The sequence below is a fragment of the Siniperca chuatsi genome, linkage group LG20 (genome assembly GCF_020085105.1).
Source record: "Siniperca chuatsi isolate FFG_IHB_CAS linkage group LG20, ASM2008510v1, whole genome shotgun sequence".
Lineage (NCBI taxonomy): Eukaryota > Metazoa > Chordata > Actinopteri > Centrarchiformes > Sinipercidae > Siniperca > Siniperca chuatsi.
The window spans coordinates 4,546,508-4,552,555 of record NC_058061.1 but is presented as its reverse complement, the minus strand read 5'-3'; positions in this window follow the sequence as shown (position 1 = coordinate 4,552,555).

Genomic DNA, 6,048 nt, shown 5'->3' with positions numbered 1-6,048 from the left:
TTGCAAATCCCAGTGAAATATGGTCTAAATGCGAACGTTTAATCAACTTCTTCAAATAGTCGGTGAAAAAACGTTCACTTTTGAACCAGTCTCTTCACCAAAGACCATAGCCGTTTTTTAAACGTCTTTTCAATGGGAAAATGCTCACTGGGTAAGGTCAAGTAGAATCATCAGAGAATCTGCCAGCTTCTGCTGCAAAAAGAAAGCTGTCAGCCACTCTGGGAAACCAGAATTTGAAATTCAACTATATGATAGGAGCTTAAAGTGATGAGGACTATGTGTTGACCTTGACAACTAAGCTAATTGAAAGAATATCAAGTTGGGGCAGGTTTTAGGTGATATTTTCAGGCTGAAAGGTCACATCTGTAACTGTGAAGTGTCAGTGCCTGAGAGCTGCTGTTCGTTACCTTAAGCTTACACATACCCTCTCTGTGTTTATAGGGGTCAGCGAGGGTTCGTAGGCCAACAAGTGCATACTGTCCCATTACTCTCCCACCGCAACACTCCCTCTCTTAAACAAGCTCTTGGAGAAAGTGGCAAATGTCTGGAGGTGTCACACCACAACATGTGCCAATGGAGATGTCTATGAACTCTGCTGGGGATCAGGGAGGTGGCGTCAGACCAAAGGGGTTTTTGAGCTTTTTCTCAGGTTTTTGCAAAATATCCTCAAATGTTCACATAATAAAATAAAGCTGCATAGCCTCATTTGAACTTGTATCAACATTTTACGAATGTGCCTCCTGTTCCCATGTTTTTTCAGGCAGCCCTGATAAGCAAGGGACACTTTCCGAAAACATGGCTTAATGTTCTTTATGTTGGATTGTCATCTGAGAGCTGAGAGTACAGCTGCAGGTCTAGTGTTGCCCCACGATGGCTGGGGATGTCTGACAGGACAGAAACCCACCCAGCATTGATTACCAGCTAATTATAGGCTAAGGAAGTGGCAGCTTGTTTTCTTTCTGGGTTGCTGAGGAATACATTTGCACTTCACCAAGAGTTCATGAGCTATCGAGTGTGAATTCCACTGAGCAATAAGTGCTATCTTTTCTATCTCACTCTATCTCAAGCTCACAATATCTCTCCATTCTCTCTTTCCTCACTTAATTCCACCACCCTCTGTTTTCACAGCCTCTGTGGGTGGTGCCTCCTGAAGCCTTCTTTCACACCCCGTGCGTGGATTTGAATAAACATATGTTGTGTTAATTAGTGTCATGGTGCGCCTCAGACAGGAAGGTGTTCTTCAGGAGCCACTTTGGAGAGTCTTGAGCTCCAGCTAAGTCGGTCTAATGAGAAACGTTTACATGGTGATTATGAGGGAAGTCCTCACTCCGGCTTCTTACAGCGCCCAGACACCTGCTCCTAGCACTGCCTCGCTAACGCACCCAAACTAAAGCCAGGCTTCATCACATTTTACCATAGTCTTTAATACATTTGTCAGCGTCTCAGCATGGTGTAGCAAAAAGAATTACCTCTTGTAATGTAGCTTTTATAACATATGTTGGGTTTGTTTGGGTTATGAATCAGGCACCAATAAAATTGGTACTTAAATGTAGATACAGTGGAGCCAAACAAGACTGTGAGGAACAAGGGAGTAACAATTAAATTTAAGTAAATGCATTTTAGACAAAAAGAGAAATAAATGCTACCCTAAGTATTTTTGTGAATACTGGGTGTGTCCCCTCCTTTGTCTGTAAATCACGGGCTGTATTATTAAGTGTTACCAAACGTTCCTACAGTATGTGCTGATGTGGTCTACGCCGATCCAGTCCATATTTTCAAAGACTCCCATATTTAAAAAGTCTCCAAATAATATATTGATGCCATTGAGGCTGAGTAATGAAAGGGAGTTTTTTCACCCAGACAGCAGAAAATGTCCACCTATCTCCCTTAATATTGTCCTGCATATTATCTGAATTACCATTTTTCTAAATTAATTCTCTGTAATGCAGATTACATACCTGAGGGCAGTGTTTCCCAACCTGAGGCCCGGAACTCCCAAGGGGTCGCAGGATAAATCTGACGAATTTTTTGTTTTTTTCTTGTGAAATACTGAATAGTTTGACCTCTTTGGGCCTCTAAAAACTATTCAAATGTTACAATCTGGGAAGGTAACATCACCCATAGACATACAAGTACACAACCTTGATGAGGGATCGTGAATAAAAAAGGTTCACAAACCAAAATGATTGGGAGCAACTGGGAGTCTCTGAGCTGTAGTTATCAAGGTTGGGAGCAGCTTCTTCATTTTACTATGATATCAGGAGTGCAGAGTATTTTTCACTTGTAAGCAAGTGTTAAATCACTGAATTCATGTGATGATAACAGCACATTGAATTAGTCTGCTTGCTACAAGCGGCAAACTGGTGGTGAAGTGAAATGAATGCTACGGCTCAGCCTGTACATTGGGTTTGATTTGTGAACTCTGTGTCAGGCATGCCATGCCCACCCACATCGGCGCGATGTCAAGACGCGGATATTTATGGCCGAGGGGGTTATGCACCCAAAAGGCACAGTTGACTTAAAACATGAGCGAGGAGGATAACGGAAAAATAACACTAAAACTCTACAGTAATTTTGATTTTGAAGCGGTTTGAAGCTATAAGGAGGTTTCATTTCAGACACTTGTGGTTGAAATACAGTATATAGGAAGTGCATATTAACAACGAGCATATATGAGTTTGACATAGTGAAAATTGTGGTCATGAGTTAGAGCAACATGTAGCCTCCTCAGGTTTCAAATGGGGGTTGGTGGGCCTTTCCAGTGCAGATTCAGCGGGAACAAGCTGTAAACTAAGTGGTGTCAACCTCGAAAACTTTATACCTGCCTTAAGGGTTCAGTATGCCTCAGACGAACTCATACGTATGAAGTCTTATCTCATCTCAAAGTCATCTTAAAGAGAAAGTGTTTGTACAAAACTGTCCTCCCGAGAGAATCAAGAGCAGCAGTCGTTTCAGAAAATGCCCCAAAACACGTGTGTTCACATTCAAGTGACAAAGCCCTCTACCAGCTGTAGGAGTTATGACTCTTGTCCGTCGAGAGCAAAGGGGGACGTTGGGTGACGTTATAGAGCCACAAAGTCCGCTGAGGGAAGAGGACGGGGTGGATGTTTCAACAGAACTTTGAACTTTAATGCGGGAGACTGTTCTTCCTTTCCCGTTTCCAACCAACAGTCAATGTTGGTTTCTTTTAACCTTGACCGTTGTCTGTACCTAACCATAACCCATTGGTTGTTATTGTAACCATGACCAAGGTCCCATAAAGCTTGTTGTATTTAAATGTAATTTCTAGGAGACATGGTTGCGGTTGTACACACAAAAGGTAGTGTAAAGAATGCGAAAAGACAGCTTGAGAGAAGAGTTCAAACTCTGCCTTTTTTCTCACCTCCACACACCTGAGCAACTGCTGCCTGAATTGGACGTTCTTGTCTGATTGTCAGTTTCTGAAAGTCACAAAAATTTACCCCAGTTCCAACATTGTAAAGGTGTTGTGGGAGGGGGTTTCAGACGCTGTTGGACCAGCTGATGAGCACTTCATCTGAAGCATACTGAGGCCTTTAATGTCAGCCAGGAATCCACATTGTCATTCATTACAGATCAAATAAAACTTTTTCAGATTTCAGTTTTAGGATTTCAAATTTTTACCAGCTAATGATTTTATGGTGTATTCCTTTTCATCTAGTATCATCTGTTTTAATTGAGCTGTCAGGTGATACTGTTAATGAAGACATGTTAAGACATCCGCTGATGTGCCTGTCTATCACTCTAAATCTGTCAGCCCACAGAAACTGTGTACAAGCCAACCACTCTTGCCTTTACTACTTTTTTTTTTACATCAAGATTTTACACCAGTGTCAAGTTGCAGTTGCAGCTTTGCCTCTCATGTCTACAAATATAATTCACTATTCATAACTCCTGCTCACCCAGACTGACTTATCTGTACATGCAGCAGCAGAAAGTTTTGATTCTTGAGAAATCAGAAGGCAATCACAAATGTTTCAGGTGCTTCATCAGGATGGAGCTACATCAAGATTAATAATGCTTTATCCTGTTCAGAATGTATATGTTTCCTGCATGTTTTGCCTCACACTTGTGCACATGAGCGCCGCCTGACCTGCTAATAACACTTCCAGGAGAAGATGAAAGCTGATTGTGCTTCACAAGGTGATGGCCTGGGGGGCTCTCGCCGGAAGCAGGGAGAGGAAGTGGTGACTGGGGGTGGGGTGGACATGCCTGGCTGGCCATGGCGTTCACGGTGTCGCTCACACTGTGGCCCTCTCACCACCCATGTCAACACTGATGACTTCAGCGTGTGCCCTTATGAGCTCACCTTGCTAGGAGAGATGTAGGGAGTGGGATTGGAGCAGTGGCAGTGTCAAGGGGGATAACTGTGTCATACCTGCACTGGGGGGGCTTTCATCTATTAATGTGTGTGTGTGTGTGTGTGTGTGTGTGTGTGTGTGTGTGTGTGTATGGTCACACACATGCAGCTGCTAATACCTCAGGGTTATCTCTTTCACCTGTGTTTATGAAGCAGACTCTCTGTCCAGGCTGGCTGACCTGCGACGGCCAAACAAGCCACTAAAAGGTCTTAAAGAGCAGAGATTGCTGCTGTGTGACAAACCACTTTCTGTTTCATCCAGACTTGGACTGAATGATGTGTGATTGGTGACACACTGTATGACAGCGCAAAGGGACGCTTTGACAATCACAGGAAACGTTTGTGAAAGTTGATTTTGCATATTTGACTGGGACTGAAACCTTACCTGATGCTTTCGGAGGTGTTCTGCTGCCACAAATGTCAACTTGTTCCAACACTAAGCGGGACAAAAATGATCTAGATTCTATATTTAATACCAAACTGTTATTGAGTTTATATATTTGGACTCAGTCCAACACTAAGACCCATTTAAACATGATCATATTCTTGGCCTAATACAGGCCTGTGCTGGGAGTAAGATCATTTCAATCAAGCCTTAAAAATTCAGCCTGGGTCTTCTCCTGATGTCTGTTATGACTGTGGGACATGCGACTTTGTACTCAGTAACTCCCCTGTTGAGAGATTTGGTCCTCATGAAGAAACAAGCCACTTCACTTAAATGAACATATGTTTTTCTTGATTCTGTACATGACTTAGACACACGTACAATATTGTATTAACACCATATGTTGATGTGAAAATCTGCATAAGGGTGTTTTTCAAGTTGGTTATTATTAACAAATAAAATTAAGCCAAATATATTTATTAACAGTTGTTGTAAATGCCTTTCATCTTTTCATGGAGGATCTTCTCGACCTGAACCACTTTAAGTTAAAAATTCAGTTAAAAATTCATTTTAGAAAAGTTTTATTTCCTAAAAAGATATTTATAAATGACGTTTATTTTATTTTGGATTAATTTCCATTTTGTGACACTACTTAATAACAACTGTAATAGTCTAATAAAGCCATTTGATATTAGCTTCACACAGCCAGTGGCTTTATTACTCGGTCACAGGCGCAGTAAAGACTATAGGTTAATTGGTTTTAGCGTTTCATGATTCAAATGGAAAATGAAAATAAAATTGGGTTGATGACGCAACATGTAACAGCTAAAGAAAAAACTGATTGATTTGATGGAAAAACTCCATGCGACAAAGAAGAAGTGACGATGTTTTATTTTATTTTTGACTAAATAACAAATCAGTATTTTGTTATCGAATAAGCTTTAACTTTAGGGGGCAAAGTGTCAAACAGTGTTTTTTAGGGCGGGCTGTGGGGCAAAGAGGAGTCATTCAGCGAAAATAAACAGCCATAATTAATCAATATTCTAAAAAAAAAAATACATTTACAAGATAAAGAACCGTCTGATCGGCAATTGTATTAACCCAAAGTGCAATATTCAATTTTATTGTTAAATTAGCCTCTAAAGTGAATTTCATGTATAAGACACACAGTCTGTGAATTATTGGTTACAGTTAAATTATTGGCTGAATTAATGATGATTTTAATTAAGTTTGAATTCACCCTCTTACTGGTCATCGGCTATAAAAACAATATCATAATAACATT